The sequence below is a fragment of the Microcebus murinus genome, chromosome 17 (assembly GCF_040939455.1).
Source record: "Microcebus murinus isolate Inina chromosome 17, M.murinus_Inina_mat1.0, whole genome shotgun sequence".
Taxonomy (NCBI): Eukaryota; Metazoa; Chordata; class Mammalia; order Primates; family Cheirogaleidae; genus Microcebus; species Microcebus murinus.
Window position 1 is genome coordinate 29,318,897 of NC_134120.1, and position 19,319 is coordinate 29,338,215.

Genomic DNA, 19,319 nt, shown 5'->3' on the forward strand with positions numbered 1-19,319 from the left:
TAGGTTACAGAAAAAGAAAGGAAGGTAAGAAAGAAGGAAGGGAAAGAGGGAAGGAGGGAGGAAGGAAAGGAAAGAGGTAGAGAGGAGAGAGGGTAAGTAAGGTGTGAATCAAAGGAAGAGAAGCAGAAAAGAATCAATTACTCAACACAGGGCATTATGTGAACTAGCCCTCATGTGTATCACATCAGGTAGTTATTAAAACATCACTACGTCACTGGGGGCAGACATTGTCTTCATTTCCCAGATGCAGATGCCAAGGCTGAGACAAATGAACTCTAAAAATTGCAAAGTTACTAAAGGTGGAACTTGGTGTCCAGTCCAGCTCCTCTGGCTTTAGATCCAAGGCTCTTGCCATAATACCTCATGCTCTGGCACTTGATTTCTTGAAAATTCCAGCAGTTTCCCTAAAGCATTGCTTTAGTTAAATACCAATAGGAGAGGGAAAGACATCACATGCAGGAATATGGCAGGGGGAGGTTGAAGCAGCTGTATCCCAGGCAACTAAATATTTAACAAATGGCTTGGTTGAGTATGGAAAGTGTTCTATGTTTGGGTAAAGGTCAAGGTCAAGGTTGTAAAGGGGGTATGACTCCACATCTAGCTGAAAAGACACCAAAGGGAGAATAGCCATGTGTTATGGAAGGAAAGAGTTTACAGTCATTGAAATAGAAGGAGACAGAAGAATCAACTAAAAGGAAATAATAAATCCTTAACATTTGTAATAAGCAGTGCCTCTAAATCTTTCTCAAATGGTAGAACTACTGCAAGTTAGCTCATCAGGGACTCAAAGGTACTTTTGACAGAACTACAAAATCCCCTGGTGAAGATAAATGGGGTGTAATTTAAGTAGTCCCAAACTTTCCTGCAAGCTTCAAGATCACTGAACATTGTTGGATCTGTTCACAATGGCCTGGACTGTATCCCAAAAACACCAGTGGGAGAGACTCAAGCAGACTGGCCAGGCTAGAAAAGGAAATGAAGCCATTTGGACTTGGCTGAAGCTATAGATGGTCTGACAGTTTGCAATTTATAATTTTTTTTAAGTCCTTTTAACATTCTTTATCTGCCTTGATTTGTTCAACAGCCCTTTGCTCAAGTTCACGCTCAGCTTACCACATTCGGTGAAGCACACAGCAGTGGACAGGGGAATTTAATCTAGAAAGCAGCCTGACTTGTCTTCGCAATGTAGTTTAGCTTCCAGGACTGTGCTAGGAGGATGCATAAGCAGGAGCCCTGTCTAGGTCAGGTGGCCCGAAAGCACTGCCAGCATCCCTAACAGTGCCTTTTAGGCAATGCTGTCAACTAGACTCCCATCTCCTTAACTGACAGCAATGAGCATTTTAATAAAATGAGATTCTGGTTGTTTTGAAGCATGAAGCCTAGTAGAAAGGAGAATCTGATCAGCTTTTGCCATGGCTTTCATACTTGTGAATCCTTCCATCTGACTGCCAGTAATTCTCCATCCCAGACATTCAGAATAGATCATCCTCACTTCAAGCTGTCTCCGACGCATTGCTCGGGATTCTTTGAACCTGCCTCGTAGCTTTCAGGTGCTAAGATGGCAGGCGTCCAGTCTCTCTGAAGAAAAAGACTTCATTGTTCATTGTGCCACTGTATCTTCCAACCCTTTTTGTTATATCCTGGAAACCTATTTGCTTTTTAACTGCTGCCACATACTGGGAAAACATCTTTATCGAGCAGTCCTCAATGCTATGGCTTGAGTCCTTTTCATCAGGGGGCCTGTAAGTCTCTAGCTAAGATGAAAAGTCAGAATGTTTCTGTCCACCTGGTTATCTTTATGTCAAACCGATTTGAATGGCGTTGGTCCTTGTGCTGCTTTCTTGCTGAAATTTTTCTGGAACTGTCACCATCTTCCCAGAAGGCACAGCCAAAACTATTGGCAAATATTCCCAAATTAGAATGCTTTATTTCTCTTTCTCTCTCTCTGTCTCTCTCTGTTTCTGTCTCTGTCTCTCTCTCTATACACACACACACACATAAATATATGTAATACATATATACATATCTCACATTAACAGTATTCTACAAGAGGGTCTTTTTCCAATATAACAAAGAAAGTCTGGGTTAAATATACCACAAGAATGGATACCTGTCCACATTGCCAGAAAACGTCTACAATCTCTCTCCCATATTGCCTAAACTCTCCTTTCCCCTGCGATGTATAAAAGATCTTGATTTCCACTGACTAGAGCTTAATTTGGATTCTAAACTTACCCATGATTCAACATATATATTTGAAGCATACCTTTTTAAAGTATGACTAATCCTGGTATGATCAAGAAGATATCAGTCATTCATACCATAGATAAATTTATTTAATTACATTGCTTCCCTCCTGACAGACAGTAGAGCTTAGCTACTCTGAGAAATGTGGTTAACAATGTGAGACAATTTTGTGTCCCTTGGCCAACCTCTCTTCATATGTGACCTTAGTACACATACACACACACAATAGTAACTATGTGTGGTAATGGTTGTGCTGATTAATTTGATCGTGATAATCATTACACAAAGTGTATGTGTGTCAAACCATAATGTTGTACACTTTGAATATTTACCACTTTTTTATTTGTCAATTATACTTCAGGAAAGCTGGATAAAATCATGTGGGACAAAGGAAATAGGAAATTAGGAAGAAAGCAAAAAGTGATTTGGAGAAGTAACTCTCTGTGGAAGGAAAGCAGGGAAAGATTATTCTGGTTTGTAAGTGAAAGTAATGATAGTATCTGCCTTAGGTGTGATGTGAATATTAAATGATATTATATAAGGCAGTTAGTACAGAGTCAGGCATGTAGAATGTGTTCCTTAAATATTATTATTATTATTATATAAGTAGCTATTATCATTATTGTTGTTGTGTTTATGTGAGACCACCTTCATCACTTTCGTCTCTGAACTTTCTCATGGCTAGTTCTTTAGTAGCAGTTACGTTTTACATGTGTGCTATTTTATTTCACCAACTAGTGATATAAACCCCCTTCCTGGCAAGGAGTAGCTGTATACAAAATTTCTGAGGATACAACATTCTTACGCTCACCTATCTGTAATCAGAATGTGCCTGAGCAACAGTGCCCTGATCTCCAGCTAAGTGTGTGTTTTGTTCAGGTCCTGAGACACCTGCAGTAGGTAGAAAGCATCCATGACACTCATCAGATGCCAAAGGGAAAATTAGCCTTACCGTAAAATTAGACTCACTTCTTCTGTATGATGATTGGCGTCAATGCCTTGCTGCCTGATCTCCTGAATTCAGGATATACATTTACTCTAGCCATAAGGCCTTACACCTTTGAAGACTTGAATTTTGCTTCTAGACCTTTACTTGCTAATGCTAACATATCCCAGATGCCTAGCTGCACATTTGCCCATGGTTCTATTCACTTTGAGAAAATAAACACAGGGGCAAGTAGTAAAAGAAAGATTCAGTACCCTCTGTTAAAAAATTGTGTGTGTGTGTGTGTGTGGTTATTGTTTTTGACAGTATATGGCTGTTTTCAAGGAATTTCTAGTTAGATTCTGTAAAAACATGCCTTTGTACAACCATTTTTTTCCTAGAATATCACTGGCCTTTTATTTTTTAATTTTTTTAAAAAAATTTAAAACATTAAGGGGGCACAAATGGTTTTGTTACATAGATATCTTGTATATTGTTTTAGTCAGGGTTTTTGTGTGTCCATCACCAGAATAGTGTTCATTGTACCCCATAGGTAAGTTTTCACCCCATACCTCAGCCCCACCTCCCCCTTCTCAGTTTCCAATGTCCTTTATGTCTCTTTGTTCCTGTCGTTTAGCTCTCACTTACTAGTGGGAACATATGATGTTTGGTTTTTCATTTTTGAAATACTTCACTTAAGATAATAGTCTCCATTTCCATACAAGTTGCTGCATAAGACATTATTTAATCCCTTTTTATGGCTGAGTAGTACTCCTGTGTGTGTGTGTGTGTGTGTGTGTGTGTGTGTGTGTACCACATTTTATTTATCCACTCGTGAATTAATGGATACTTAGGTTCCACATCTTTGCATTTGTGAATTGTGCTGTGATAACCATGCAGGTGTCTTTTTTTAAATAAAATTACATCGTTTCCTTTGGGGAGATACCCAGCAGTAGAATTGCTAGATCAAATGGTAGGTTTACATTTTTTTTTTTTTTTTTTGAGGAATCTCCATTCTGTTTTCCATAGAGGTTATAGTAATGTGCAGTCACACCAACAATGTAAAAGCCTTCCTTTCTCTCTACATCCATGCCACATCTATTGTTTTTTGACTTTTTAGTAATGGCCATTCTCACAGGGGTAAGGTGGCATCTCATTGTAGTTTTACTGATTGATTCCCTAGAATAGGTTTTACATGCTTTGTGCTTTTTATTCTTCTCCCTCAGGGATATCTATAATCTGTATATTGGCTTGTTTTACATAGTGCCATATTTCTCTGAATGATTGTTCATTCTTCTTTATTCTTTTTATTGTATCTTTGACTGACTGGATTAGTTTGAATGCCTTGTCTTCAAGCTCTGAAGTTCTTTCTTCTGTTTGGTCTAGTCTGTTGTTGAAGCTTTCTGCTGCATTTTATAATTCCCTAAATTACTCATTTCTTCAATTTCTGTTATATTCTTTCTTACATTGTCTATCCTTTCAGTGGATCATTCATATTTTTCACTTATGTCTTGAAATATTATTTTGGTTTCTTTGTTTTGGTTTTCAACTTTCTCTTTCATTCCATTCATCTTGTTTGCCATCCATATTATGAATTCCATTTCTGACAATTTGATAATTTCCTTTTGGTTGGGGTCTGTTGCTTTGAATCTATTATAATTTGGGGGTTTCAAATGAGCTTGTTTATTCATTTTTTTTTTTTTTTTTTTGCTGGTTTCTTCTCATCTGAAACCTCTTCTCTTAGCTCAAGGCTGATAGGTTTGTTACATACTTATTCTCCTTTTCTGGGAACTCTCCTACTTAGTGAGAAAGAAGAGAAATCTCTATATAGCACTTTTGTGTCCTACTCCAGAGGATTGACCCAACGGCAATCTCCTGAGGAGCAGATGCATTGAGATCTTGTAATGCAGCTGTTCTCTGTTGTCATCCATTCATCCGTGGTTATCACAATCCATATTGGTGCTGGGGAATATTCACTTGGATTAGTGGGTTAGGCCCCAAAACTTGTGTGGGGGGCTGGACAAGTCCTTCTCCATGGAGGTGGGTGGCATGACCCACTAGGGCAGGTCATGGGACTTTGGTTGGTGCCTGGATGCATCAGGCAACTGCAGCCTGCAGTGGGGTCTGTTACAGAACCTTGGTGGGTGCCTGGGCAAATCACAGGACTGCAGCCTGCAGTGAGGAAATTCGTGGGACCTTGGCAGGCACCTGTGGGTTGTGGGATGTTGGTGGATGCCTGGGCAAGTGATGGGACTTTGTCCAGTGCCTGGGCAGGTTGTAGGACTTCAGCCGATGGCAGGGCATCTCCTCCAGCTGCAGGGCTGTGTCACTTGTGGCTGGTGGGCCTGGGGCAATGTATGGTGCCCCACTGTGGAGTCCTGGTGTCTGGCTCTCTCTCTCCACCTGGGTCTGACTGGCAGCTGCTGTGGTGCTACTCAGTTGGAAGCAGTGGTGCTATGGAGATAGCAAGACAGCAGTGACAGCTGCTGAAGGCTGATAAATGCCTGTTCTACTAGGATCCCTGGGAGGCAGCCTGTTGGGGGGTGGTTTGGGGGTTACATGGCACCTAGTCACAGTGTGTGTGAGAGTGCCCACCCTCCCTGCTTCCTCCTCAGCCTGGAAGGTATAATAGGGAAGCAGCTAGAGTTGAGCTGACTCCTCTGCAGACCAGGTATTCTGGGGCTGAAAGCGCAGATTGACATCCCCTACCCCATGCGTGAATCTCTACTTGCAACCTTTGATCCTTGAGAGTGGTGAGTCCAGACTCCCTCTAGTCTGCCATCTTGCTCCCCACTTTGTGCAACAAATTTAATCTCTTCCTTAGCTTCTTGCCTTTGACATCTTGAAGTAAATACTTTTACTAAACACTCTGCCCTGAATGCCTGGTAAATTATGTTATCTCAATCTAAAAGGAGAAGAGAGAGCCAGAAATTGAATCTATTGAACAACTCCCCCCTTCTATTCCCTAGGATCTATATCCCCAAATCCCAGAAATAGGAGAATCTTTATGGAAATTCTTAGGTGGTGTCCTCAGGGGTACTAATGAGGATATATAATTCATCTGACACTCCAATAGAGATTAGAAACTACAAGAACTGTTGCAGGGGTGTTCAAAGCATGTATTTAGGATGTCTGTTTTACCCCGGGTTTTATAGTAGTTTCATCTGCTGCAAGTGAAATTGTGCCTCTGCTAGAGGAAATAGTAAAAGGATTTGGAGACTACCTTTCTGCATTCCAGTATAGTAGAGAGAATGAAGCATCATTAAACTGAATTTAGGAAGTTACTGATGAAGGAAACCAGAGATAAGATAAATCTGAGACGATGTAGGGAATTGGATGTAAAGAAATTACTTTGGGTGGAAGAGAACAAAGATGATATTTAAACACAAATATACAAAATATAATTGCCAAAGTCTCTGTTGAGACTTAGCAGGCAAGATTTATGAATGAAAGGACATAATTTGTTCGCAAGATAGTTTAATAGAGAAGAGAAAATGTTTTATAGCTTCAAAATGTCTGTAACTAGAAAAATCAATAAAAATGGAGCAGTAGGCATGGCAGCATTTGAACAAAAATAAGAAGAATTATACACAGAAACTGTGGTAAAGCAAGAATATGCTGTAAAACTCAAGCAGATGAAAAGACATAGACAAAATTTTTCAACTACATATCACAGAACATCTATATTAGGGATGGGATACACATACATATGGGATAACTTACTTTGCTAAAGTAGAGCTGCATACTTGATCTAATATGCTAACTATTTAATTTTTGTCAGAAGTTAAAGGAAACTGATATTCTGGACTATTTTTGATTTTAAGGAATGTGACAAGAACCTTGGGACAAAGTGATCATGGCATCTCGGAATTCATAATAAAGAATAAAGAAAGTCAATACAAAACCAGAAGAAGTACCCAATGATACAGGGTAAGGATAAAGTAAATGTGCATCAGAATCATGGTCAATGTCCTGGTAAACTGCACAGGCATTGCTCATGATTAACTGATAATATATCTAAATTTCTGGGGTGTCAAAGGGTGGGAGAAGGACCCTGAGGATGGGGTCATTCTCTTGTAGACTCTACAATGCCAGCTCTTTCTCTGTCACTGATTGGATCCACAGCAAGCACTTGCTTGGAGAAACCCAGCTTTAGGATCCCTGTACAACCAAAAGAAATAAGTGCAATGAAATCAGCAATAGGTTTTATTAGAGTTCCATTGGGAGTGCAAGTTGGAATGACCCACTTTTTGAACTTTAAATATCATTGACCTTTTTGTTTTAACCATTCAGTAGGAAAACAGAACCTCAAGGCAGAAATATTGTATCTCTTGTTCCACAGCCATGTTGGGACTCTAGCTTGTCTTCTCTATTCTATCATATTTATAACGTGATTTTGCGGAGCTAATTATGCTAGTTACAAAAGAAATGTGACCTTGTAGAACAGGAGATAATTTGGGCAGATGGTTGGTTAACTAGGTTTTGGCCATATGGATTTTGAATTGCTGGTAGGGCATCTAGTCAGAAATGGAATTGGACAAGGAAGAGAATCAAGGACAAAGTTAGATCCAGGAAGAAAAGTTGTAGCTGTTGTTTCTGGTGGTGGAATATCAAGAACAGGAGGAAGTAGCATCAGAGAAAGAGATGGAAAAATAATAGAGAAGAAACTAGAAGAGTCTCTTTATACTGTGAACTAAGCAAACGTCATTAGATTCGCATGGAGGAAGTCATGTGGCTAAAGAGAAGATGAGAGAGTCTGAAAAATAAAGTTAGGATTATACATTCTGAGCATGAAGAGTCATTTAGAGAAAATGTTACTGTGCTAGTTTTAAAATCAGATGAAGCCCAAGATTAAAAGAATAGAGGAAATAAAGAACATGTGACTAAGAACAAATGCAAAAGAGAACCATGAAATTATTAAAAAAAAAAAAAGAAGAAGAAGAAAGAAAAGAAAAAAATTTCAAGAAAGCTAAATCCATGGCTAAATTGAGACTCGTAAAAGTAATATTTTAAAAAATACTATAAAGAATTTTTTAATGCTATATACAAATCAAAAGTAAGAAAAGAGAAGTTATAAGACTTGGGGGAAAATAAAAAGGAATAAAATATCAAAGAGAAGATCAACTTTTGCTCAGCATTTATTTTACTTTCACATTTTCTGACCAGCAGAATGAATCTTCTCCCTTTAGATGGAGGTCTTCAGGCTAGTGACAAACCACTGTCCTTGTTTTGTGGTGATCAACAGCTTTATTGTTTTATGACACCACAGATTTTTTTTTAGATGTATATATAAATGTGTATTTACAAGTATTCAATATCTTTGGTGTACATTTCTTTAGATTCTTTACAGATTAAGGTCAGTAAGTTGATATAGCTCAAGGTCACCAACACTGCAATAGCTTGAATATTGCTTTGACCTTTATGAATATGCATCACACTCATTTTAGACTTAATTTTTCTTTCCTTTCTTCTTTACATTTAAGAACTAAAACCGTAGGAAAAAAACCTGAGTTCCTTATTTTAGTCTGAATGTGATCTGAAGGTAGTTAACCTTGGGAGGAAGGTAGAAATGAAGACAAACTTTCCTTCTGGCCTCCTGATGCTTCCATGTGAATTGATGGATCCCTCAAGGATGAATGCGACACCATGACAAGTGTGGAGGGAGAAGTTATGCTGAAGCTGACATTCACAGGGTGTATTAATTATAAGTATCCATCTCCCTAGTGATCATGTCCTTTTTTTTTTTTCCCCAGGAAGCAAACCGACCAAGAATTTTACTTTTGATGGAAATGAAGAATGTTTGGAGTTCTTGTTAAGTTTCAATACCTTTAAGTTAAATTCATTTTCACATTAACTTTAAAAGATCTGCTTAGCTCAAACTTATGTATAAAAAGAGTAGGGGTGGGAAACCTATACTTTCTAGTTCTCATGGAACTGCACAGAATTTGGGATGAACACAAAATTCATTTAATTTGAATGAGAAAAATTTGTACTTTATTTTGGTGGCTGAAGGAGACAGAATTCCTTAGTATAAAATTAAGATTTTTCTCTCTATTAAGAAGTTGGAGGATTGTTTGTTTAAACCTTCGATGACAAATGTATTCAGGATTGTGATGCCTAAAAGAGAAAGAAAAGTTGACTGGAAGTGGTCATTATCACCTCTGTAGCATAAAGTTGCAGAAAGAGGTGGTGGTTTGCAAGCACTACTTGAGCAGGGGCACCACCCTCCTGGAGATGGTGAAACCATGGTCATCTACCTTCTAAAGGAAAACAACTGTGTATGAGAAAACCACTCAGTTTGGCTGACTATCATGTTTTGGGCCAAGCTATAAAAAGAAAATGATGTTGACGATATGTTCATGAGGAAGTTCTATGGCAACAAACCACATAAGTATTTATTTAATCTTCTCATACCATTTGGTGATAAGCAGATGCAGCCTTAGACAGGCTGTCTGGCTAATTCAGGTGAACCTCGATGGATTTTTCTCAGCAGGTTCTTTTGCATGAGTTAAGTGCAGCCAGCATTTCACTTGCACACACATATTTTTGACCCCCTGATTTCCATATCCACTAGGGGCTCCGAAATTATCATTTTACTAAATTGATCTTTTATCCCCTATGTGGACTTTTGTTGCTGCTCCTGTTGCTATCATTATTATTTGTTTGTTTCTTTCCAGCTGGCTTCACAAGAGCAAAAAAAAAAAAAAAAAAACTTTTCTTAATTTGAACCTGAACTTTTTTTCTTATCTGAAACTACTTTATAGCCTTTTTTCATTTTTAATGAAAGCAATTATCTCAAGTGAACAAGCATATGTAAAAATGTTACAGGTAAGCCAGAAAGATATTTCTATTTATTTTTAACTAATCATTTTTCAGGTGTTTTCTATTTATTGGAACAAGCATAAAAACTGCATGGATTTTCCTGAATTTGTAATTGACCATTTTGGATTGCAAATTCTCTATTCTCCAACATTTTATCTAACTGTCCATCATTTACTCATAGCACTTAATTTTGCTTCCTTTATAGTATGAATTTTATTAATATAATGTTCAGAAGCTCAGGAGCTATTTTCTTTTAGTCAAATGTTTTCCTACTGGAAAATGTCACCATGTAGATAAGTCACAATAAGATCAACTCATGAATATTCACAGGGCATATTTTGAGTACTGTATTACCCACTTAATGCTCTTTTACTGGCTAGATCACCCATATTCCTGATTACTTTCCACCATTAAATCCTTAATTGCTATTTAAACCAGGCAATTTTTCATAGTAATTCTTGCCCAGTCTAGTGTCCTGGTATTGCCACTTGATATTACATATGACATATAATTCTCTCTCCTTCTCAAAATTTATGTGTGATTCACTTCTTGCTTTGCTTTTCAAGTAGGGATGTTTTAATGTTTTTTGAATTCATTGTCCATATTTTACAAGAGAGAATTCTGAGCTGTTGGAAAACAGATTTTAATGTAGAAGTTCTATAACATTTCTCCTTCACATGAAAATGTCTGTGTTGTTATAATCACACTCAAAACCCTTCCTTTCTCAATTTAGAACAAATTATTTTGCACTTCGATATTTGTTATACTTGGTGCTAGACATATAGATAGACCACTTTGAGCTGCTTTTTTAATTTCGTGGGAGGTCATAGAAGCTGGTAAATTTCTTTCTCAGAAATAATACTTAGCCCTAACCACTCTCTCCCTACCTTTGTTATATGGTTTCTTGCTTATTACTCATTAAAGATATAAAAAGTCTTATCCCATATTATAATGAAAACATGTCCTAGAGAGGTAATAAATTAAAAGATATAGTTTATTAATTTTCACTTTTGTGGAACTATGTTTTTAAAGGTATATGAGGTCATTTTCTGTTTGGTGTCGCACAGACCTGAAATTTGGCCCTGAATCTACCAGTAGTTTGATATATGTCTTTGAGATAGCTACTCATTCTCTCTGTGCCTCAATTTTCTCATTTATGAAACATGATAATAACATTGGTAGATAAATGCTAACCTGTCCAAGTCTGATCCCTTTCAAAGCAGTTGGCTGCCTTCAATGCTCCATGGAAATCAGTGTGGGTCAGTGCCAAAATTCATGGTTTAGACCCCAACAACTGCTCTCCCCTCCTCCATCCATCATGCCACGGGAGGGGTTGTGTTTTCCCTACCGAGGCTGCTAATGTGGTGAATCCTACCATCTTAGGACTTTGCCTCAACACAACCACAAAGCTTGGACCCCAGATTGCACCTGGGGAGAGTCTAGTACTCTCTTAAATCTTGAGCAGAAAACTTCCAGAAAAGGGCTGAAGCTAAAATTTTGCCATGTCTTGTTTCTGTTTGTATACTAGACTCTAATAATGGCAGCAGAGGGGCATTTCTAGTCATGCAGCTTATAATCAACAGTCCCTCTCCTGGGCCTGATATGTCATTTTGTGCAGCTCTGAAATGTAGCGGGGGAAGCAGATCCACACACCTACTTCTCCTGTCTCCACAACTTTTCCCCAAAGAAAGATGTTCTAGCAGTTTAGAACAAAATCTTAATTATCCAAAGTCACTTTCTTTAGTGTTTAAATTCATCAGTTAATTGCTCAATTATCCACTTTGTTTTGTCTGTGTAGATATCTTGGCTCAAGTCCATTAACCAACTAATGTACACCAAAGATGAGAAAATTAGGAGATTGTGCCTATGTTGATATTTCTGTTCTCAACCCAATGGTTTGTCTGTATCACTGCTGTCTGCTATTCTCATTAGAAGTTATCAAATCAAAGTAATGTTTATTGTACCCAGCAAATGACTTCAAATAGGTTTACATTTACTCTTTGGCTGCCAGCTTGAAGAAGCATTATTTCTATATTGAGGGAAGAAAGGTAAGCATCCCTTTTAATACTGGAAGACATTTTGGTTAAAAAAAAAACAAACCCTCATTTTCTCTTGGAAACATAAATACATGCTATATGTACCCAGAATAAATTGTATCGCAGGCTTTGTTTCTCATCTGGAATTAATGATGCCATTCTTTCATCAAGAGCACCTCTACTTACTTCCTGAGATGGTCTAGACAAGCAGAGGCCAGCGCCAGTGCCTTTAGCTGACCAGTTGGTGGCACCTGGTTTCTGCGTACTTCTGTGCAAAGTAATGCATAAGATGATGACCTTATTTTTACTACCTAGCATTTCTTTTCCCTTCTGAGATTATAACTCTGGCTTGGATAGGGTTGCCTGACCTGCTACATGGGGGAATTTTGTGTCTAGCATGGCACAAAAGATCATGGCCTTTGGAATCAGAATCCACATTCTGTCTTTTGCTAGTTAATTCACCATTGTCAAGTTATTTATCTTTCTTGATTATCACATTCTTTATTTTTAAAATATAATATCCATCTCACAATCTTTGAGGGTTAAGTGTGTTTTTGTACAAAGAGCAGCAAGCACAGTGCTTGACATTTTTTGGCACCCTATTACTGACACGGTCTTGTAGTAACAGATATATTATTTGGATCCACAGGTGCCTAGCTTAATAATTACCTAAACTCGTCCTATAATATCTACTTTTGTTTCCTCAATTCTTGTCTCTGTAGCCACTGAATATTCTTTTTCTATTTTAGTGTCTATATCATAGTTAGATACTGAATGAAGAGTTGGTTGGTTGGGTAGATGGATAGATAGAAAAATAGAAGGAACTCTGACTAAACCCAGTTCAAAGTTGACTTTGAAGAAGGAAGATAGCAGCTAGAACTTCTGTCTAGGCTTTTGGACAAAGCAGGGCTTAAGGAAAATATTGTGTAGGCATCTTTGTGGTATGGTAGCCTGTGTTAGAATTCATTAATATCTCTTTGTCTCTTTGAAATTGAACTTGCCTACATACCTTGATTTGATCAATGGAATGTGAGCAGAAATGACCTCTGTCACTACCAGGGAAAAACTTTATGAGTCAATGCAAGCTTGACCACTCATTTATTAAAAAACTTGACCCTCTGATCATGAAAGCATGAGTTGAGATGGTGTCTTTATCAGCTTGTATCTCTGAGTGACTACAATGACTGAAGTCTCCTACTTACTCATGATGGACATGTGGCATGCATGAGAAATAAACTGTTGTTTTAAGCCACTGATATTTTAAGGATGTTCTAACATTTCAGTATAACCTAGTATATCTTAACAGATACATATCATGACTCCTTTACTTCTAGTCCAAGGACTCCAGTAATTAACAATATGAAACTGCCTTATTGCACCCTAAACAATAGGAAAGGGAGGTGGAGACTAGGAAGGGTTAAGGCACAACAGTAGTAATAGGCTCAGAGAACATAAGGTTGTCTGCAGTTTTGTTTTAACAGATATTTTGGGTTAACTGTGCATTTTACATCCCCTCCATTACCTTTTCTACTCAAGAACTATTAATAGCCACTGTGCCAGGTACCCTAGGACAAACCTGAAAAACAGGCCAAAGGAGCAACTTTATATTACCATATGAGCAAATGGATTTGATGAGCCATGCTATGACCGCACAGAGCAACACAACACGGGCCATTTCATTCTCTTTAGGGTACTTAAAAGTTGTAAGAAGGAAAGAATATAATCATAAGATATTCTAAAGTCTTAATGTCTTAAATGGTGCCATAATTTTTTTATATTTACTATTTAGCAATCAATAACAGAGGAATTTTATCATTCAGTGTCCCTAATGTCAAAAGAACCGCTGTAATTAGGTGTTGTTTTTGCTTTTCTTGGTTATAACAATGCCACAGACACCTTAAGAGATTGGCTATGTCAGAGAGCTGGACCTTGGTTGAGCTTCTTGTTTTTCAGTTGCCTAAGGAAGATCTGCTAGTGATAAATTGTCTAAAAGAAGTTCCAGTTCTTGTTGTACCTGTGAAATATTAATAGTAAACTTAGAAACCAGCATAAGTGATATGTGATTTATTTTTATTGATATGTAATTCATATACCATAAAATTCACCCTTTTACAGTTACAATTCAGTAGTTTTTACTATATTCACAAGGTTATGCAACTATCATCACTATGTAATTACAGAACGTTTTCATCACCCCAAAAGAAACTCTCTGTTCATTAGCATTCACTTTCCATTGCCTCATCCCCACAGCACTTGTGGCAACTAATCTTTCTGCCACTACAGATTTGCCTATTGTGAACATTTTATAAATATGGAACTATACATTATGTGGAATTTTGTCTTTGCTATTTTTTTTTAACTTAGCAGCATGCTTTCAAGTGTGTCCATTTTGTAGCATGTATCGGAACTTAATTCTTTTTTATTGCCAAATATTAATTCATTGTGTGAGTATACCACATTTTTTGTATTCATCAACACTTGAGTCGTTTCCACTGGTTGGCTGTTATGAATCATGCTGCCACGTATACTTGTGTATGCATTTTCATGTGAATATATGTTTTTAATTTGCTTAAACTTATCTGGGAGTGGAATTCAGGGTTATATGATAATTATATGTTTTCCTTTTTAGTAACTGGTAAACCATTTTCCAAAGTGGCTTCACCATTTTACTTTCCTGCCAGCAATGAATGAAGATTCCAACTTTCCACATACTCACTAACTCTTATCATTTTCTATCTTGTTGGTTATAGTCATTCTAGTGAAGAAGTATCTTTTTGTGGTTCTGGTTTGCATGCCCCTAATGACTAATGGTGTTCGGGATCTTTTCACATGCTTACGGGCAATTTGTATATTTTCTTTGACAAAATATCTTCTCAAGTGTGTTGTCAAATTTTTAAATGGCTTATTTGTCTCTTTATTATTAACTTTTACATGTCATGTATATATCTTATATATTAGACCATTATCGGATATATGATTAGTAAATATTTTCTCTAATTCTTGGATTGCCTTTTCATTATTTTCATGGTGTCCCTTAAAGCACAAAAGTTTTTAATTTTGATGAAGTCCAACTTAACTATTTTTTGTTGTTGTTGTTGGTTATGCTTTTGGTGTCATATCAAAGAAAGCATTGCTTAATTCAAGGTCAGAAAAATTTACTCCTATGTTTTCTTCTAACCATCTTATAGTTTTAGCTCTTGCATTTAGATTTATGATCCATTTTGAGTTAATTTTTGTATATGATGTGATGTAGGGGGTCCCACTTCATTTTGTTGTTGTTCATTTTGTTTTGTAAAAGAGACTATTCTTTTCCCCACTGAATTGCCTTGCACCCTTGTTGCAAATCATTGACCATAAATGTTAGAGTTTATTTCTAGACTCAAAATTCTTTTCCATTGATCTAGATATGTATCTTTATGGTGATATCAAACTGTATGGATTACTGTATCTGGAAATATGGAAGTATGAGTCCTGCAATGTTGTTCTTTATCAAAATTGCTTAAGGTCTCTGAATTTCTATGTGAATTTTAGTATCATTTGGAATTTTTATAGGGGATTACATTGAATCTGTGGATCAATTTTAGGAGTCTTACCATCTTAAGAATATTATGTCTTTCAATCCATGAACACAGGACCTTTCCATTCATTTAGGATATTAATTTCTTTTATCCATGCTTTGTGGTTATCAGTGTGCAAGAATTGCATTTGTTTGGTTAAATTTATAAGTAAGTATATTATTGCTTTTTTAATTTCAGCATATTATGGGGGTACAAATGTTAAGGTTACATATATTGCCCTTACTCCCCTCCCCCTCTAGTCAGATCTTCAAGCATGTCCATCTCCCAGATGGTGTGCATTGCACTCATTATGTATGTATATACTCATCCCCTCCTCCCCACTCCCACCTGTCCGACACTCGATAAATGTTATTCCTATATGTCCACTTAGGTGTTGATCAGTGAAACCAATTTGCTAGTGAGTACATACTGTTGTAAATTAAATTATATTCTTAATGTCCTTTTTGGATTACTCATTGATAATATATAGAAGTACAATTGATTTTGGTATATTGATTTTGCATCCTGCAGCAAACAAGTTGAACTTGTTTATCAATATGAGTTTTGTTGTCGTAGATTCCTGCAAATAGATGTGACAGTACTTCTTTCTTTTCAGTCTCTATGCTCTTTGTTTCTTTCCTTATCTAATGTTTCTAGCTAGTACCTCTGGTATGATGTTGCACAGAGTGGTAAGAGTGGACATCCTTATCTTGTTGCTGATCTTCAAGTATAAGCTTTCAGTGTTTCACAATTACCTCTGGTATGACGTTGCACAGAGTGGTAAGAGTGGACATCCTTATCTTGTTGCTGATCTTCAAGTATAAGCTTTCAGTGTTTCACAATTAAGTATGGTGTTGACTATGCGTTTTCTGTAGATGCACTTTATCAGGGTGAGGATATTCCCATTCTATTTTTATTTTCTTGAGCATTATTTAAAATCATTGAAATACAATGAATTTTATAAAATCTTTTTCTTCATTTATTGAGAATATCATGTGGTTTATTATGTCCTTTATTCTATTAATATGATATATGATGTTGATTTTTCATATGGTGAACTAATGTTGCATTCTTGGGATAAATTCTACTTAGTTATATTGTGCCAGCCTTTTTGTACGTTGCTAGATTGGTTTGATCATATTTTGTTGAGGATTTTGAATCTTATTTATGATGGATATTGGTCTACAATTTTCTCTTTTGGGGATGTTTTTGTTTGGTTTAGGTATCAGGATAATATTGAACTTGATATGAGTTGGTGTTTTTTCTCTCCTATTCTAGTTTTTATAAGTGTTTGTGAAAGATTGCAGTTAATTCTTCTTTAATGTTTGGAAGAGTTCACCAATGAAACCATCTGACCTTGGCTCTTTCTTTGTGGGATGTTTTTTTTTTTTATTTCGGCATATTATGGGGGTACAGATTTTAAGGTTTCAATAAATGCCCATTTCCCCCCCTCCCCCCAAAAGTCTGAGTCTCCATCATGACCATCCCCTAGATGGTGCACATCTCACTCATTATGTATGTATATACCTGCCCCCCTCCCCCCTCCCACCTGCCCAATACCCTATTACTGTAGTACCTATGTGTCCACTTAGGTGCTACTCAGTTAATACCAGTTTGCTGGAGAATATATCTGGTGCTTGTTTTTCCATTCTTGGGATATTTCACTTAGTAGTATGGGTTCCAGCTCTAACAAAGAAAATATAAGATGTGCTATATCACCATTGTTTCTTAGAGCTGAATAGTACTCTATGGTATACATATACCACATTTTATTAATCCATTCTTGGATTGATGGGCACTTGGGCTGTTTCCACAGCCTTGCAATTATGAATTGTGCTGCTATAAACATTCGAGTGCAGGTGTCTTTTTTGTAGAGTGTCACTGGATCATTTGGGTAGATGCCCAGCAATGGGATTGCTGGATCAAATGGTAGATTCACTTGTATCGCTTTAAGGTATCTCCATATTGCTTTCCACAGAGGTTGAACTAGTTTGCAGTCCCACCAGCAGTGTAAGAGTGTTCCTCTCCCTCCGCAACCACGCCAGCATTTATTGTTTGGAGATTTTTTGATAAAGGCCATTCTCACTGGGGTTAAGTGATATCTCATTGTGGTTTTGATTTGCATTTCCCTGATGATTAGAGATGTTGAGCATTTCTTCATATGTTTGTTGGCCATTCTTCTGTCTTCTTTAGATGTGGGATGTTTTTTGATTAATTTAATCTCCTAATTTGTTATGTCTATTCAGATTTTTGATTTCTTCTTAAGTCAGTTTTAGTAGTTTCTTTCTTTTTATGAATTTGTTCATTTTATTTATATATAGGTTACCTAATTGGTTGGTATAAATTTGTACATTGTATGACCTTATAATCCTTTTTATAGGCATTGAATCTTTATTATGGGGTGGTAATAATGTTCCCTCTTTTATTCCTGGTTCTAGCAATTAGAGTCTTTTCTCATTTTTTATTTGTTAATATAGTTACAGTTTTGTTAGTTTTATTGATTGTGATTATTAAGATTTATCCTTAATAGGAAATATAGAAACTTTGTTGACTATTCCTTATGACTGCCTGTCAGAGTCTAACATGTTCACCTGTTTCTTTATAAAGTAAATTATTAATTATCATTAGCTAATTATTTTTCTAAAATACCTCATAAGTTATCATAGATGTATTCTCTGGGAATTAAGGCAGAAATTTCTAAAATTATACCTCAAATTTATATTATTTCTTAGGTACAAAGATTAGTAAGTTTTATAAAGAAGATGTCTTAACTTTGTCCCCTGTTTACGTTTTTAAGTTACAAAATATGTCCATTTAAAAGGCTAATAATATGAGCTCTTCTTAATTATCTGTGCCCTTGACATGTGAGATTTGTTCATCTAGTGTGGATTCCACCCATTATCATTTTTAGTGTTAAAGCCTTTGGTTGTATTCACCTTCTGTCTTTGGTTGTGGACTGAAGAGCCCTCTGCTCCTAGTCTGTCCTCGCCCAGAAGGTTCTTAATCAGTCCCTTTGATTACTTGGAACTTTTTCATTATTGTTATGTCTCCCTTGAGGTAGAGTGTCCAGAATTTAATGCTGTCTTCCAGATGTAAAAGCATCATAGTTTTGTGACAGTGGAGGATAATTTTCCTTGTGTTGTGGAAAGGGGATGGCAGGCTATTTGAAAATGGTAGTTTTGTAAAAAAGAGGTTATAGGATGGTGAGTTTGAAATAGTAGAACAGAAGGAGTAAAAGGGTATCCTGTATTTTCCCATGGACAGATACCTCAAATAAAGACAAAATAACACAACTTCCTTCAAATTGTTTTGTGACAAAAGTACACATATTTTTTGGGGTGAGAAGTTTCTGCTGCCTACTAGAGTGTCCTTCTGGTGTCTGAGATCAGAATCTGATTTGAAGTCTGCATGTTCCCTCATTCATCTTAGCATTCTTTTTTGCATGACTTATGTTGCTCAGTAGCCAAATGGAAGATTAATCACAGAATTAGCATTTTCAAATCGGCAACAATCCCCTTTGCAGATGTGCAGTTATATTACTGAAGTCTGTTGTTTTGCCCTACATTTATTGTTAATAATTAATGTACATTTCTGGGTGAAATTATGTACTATCACCATCTGGTTAGTTTAATAGAAATAGTCAAATCTAAAACACTTTATTAAATATGTTGGAAATAATCATCATCATTACTATAATGTAGCAAGTATCATGTTTTTTCAATAAAAAATACC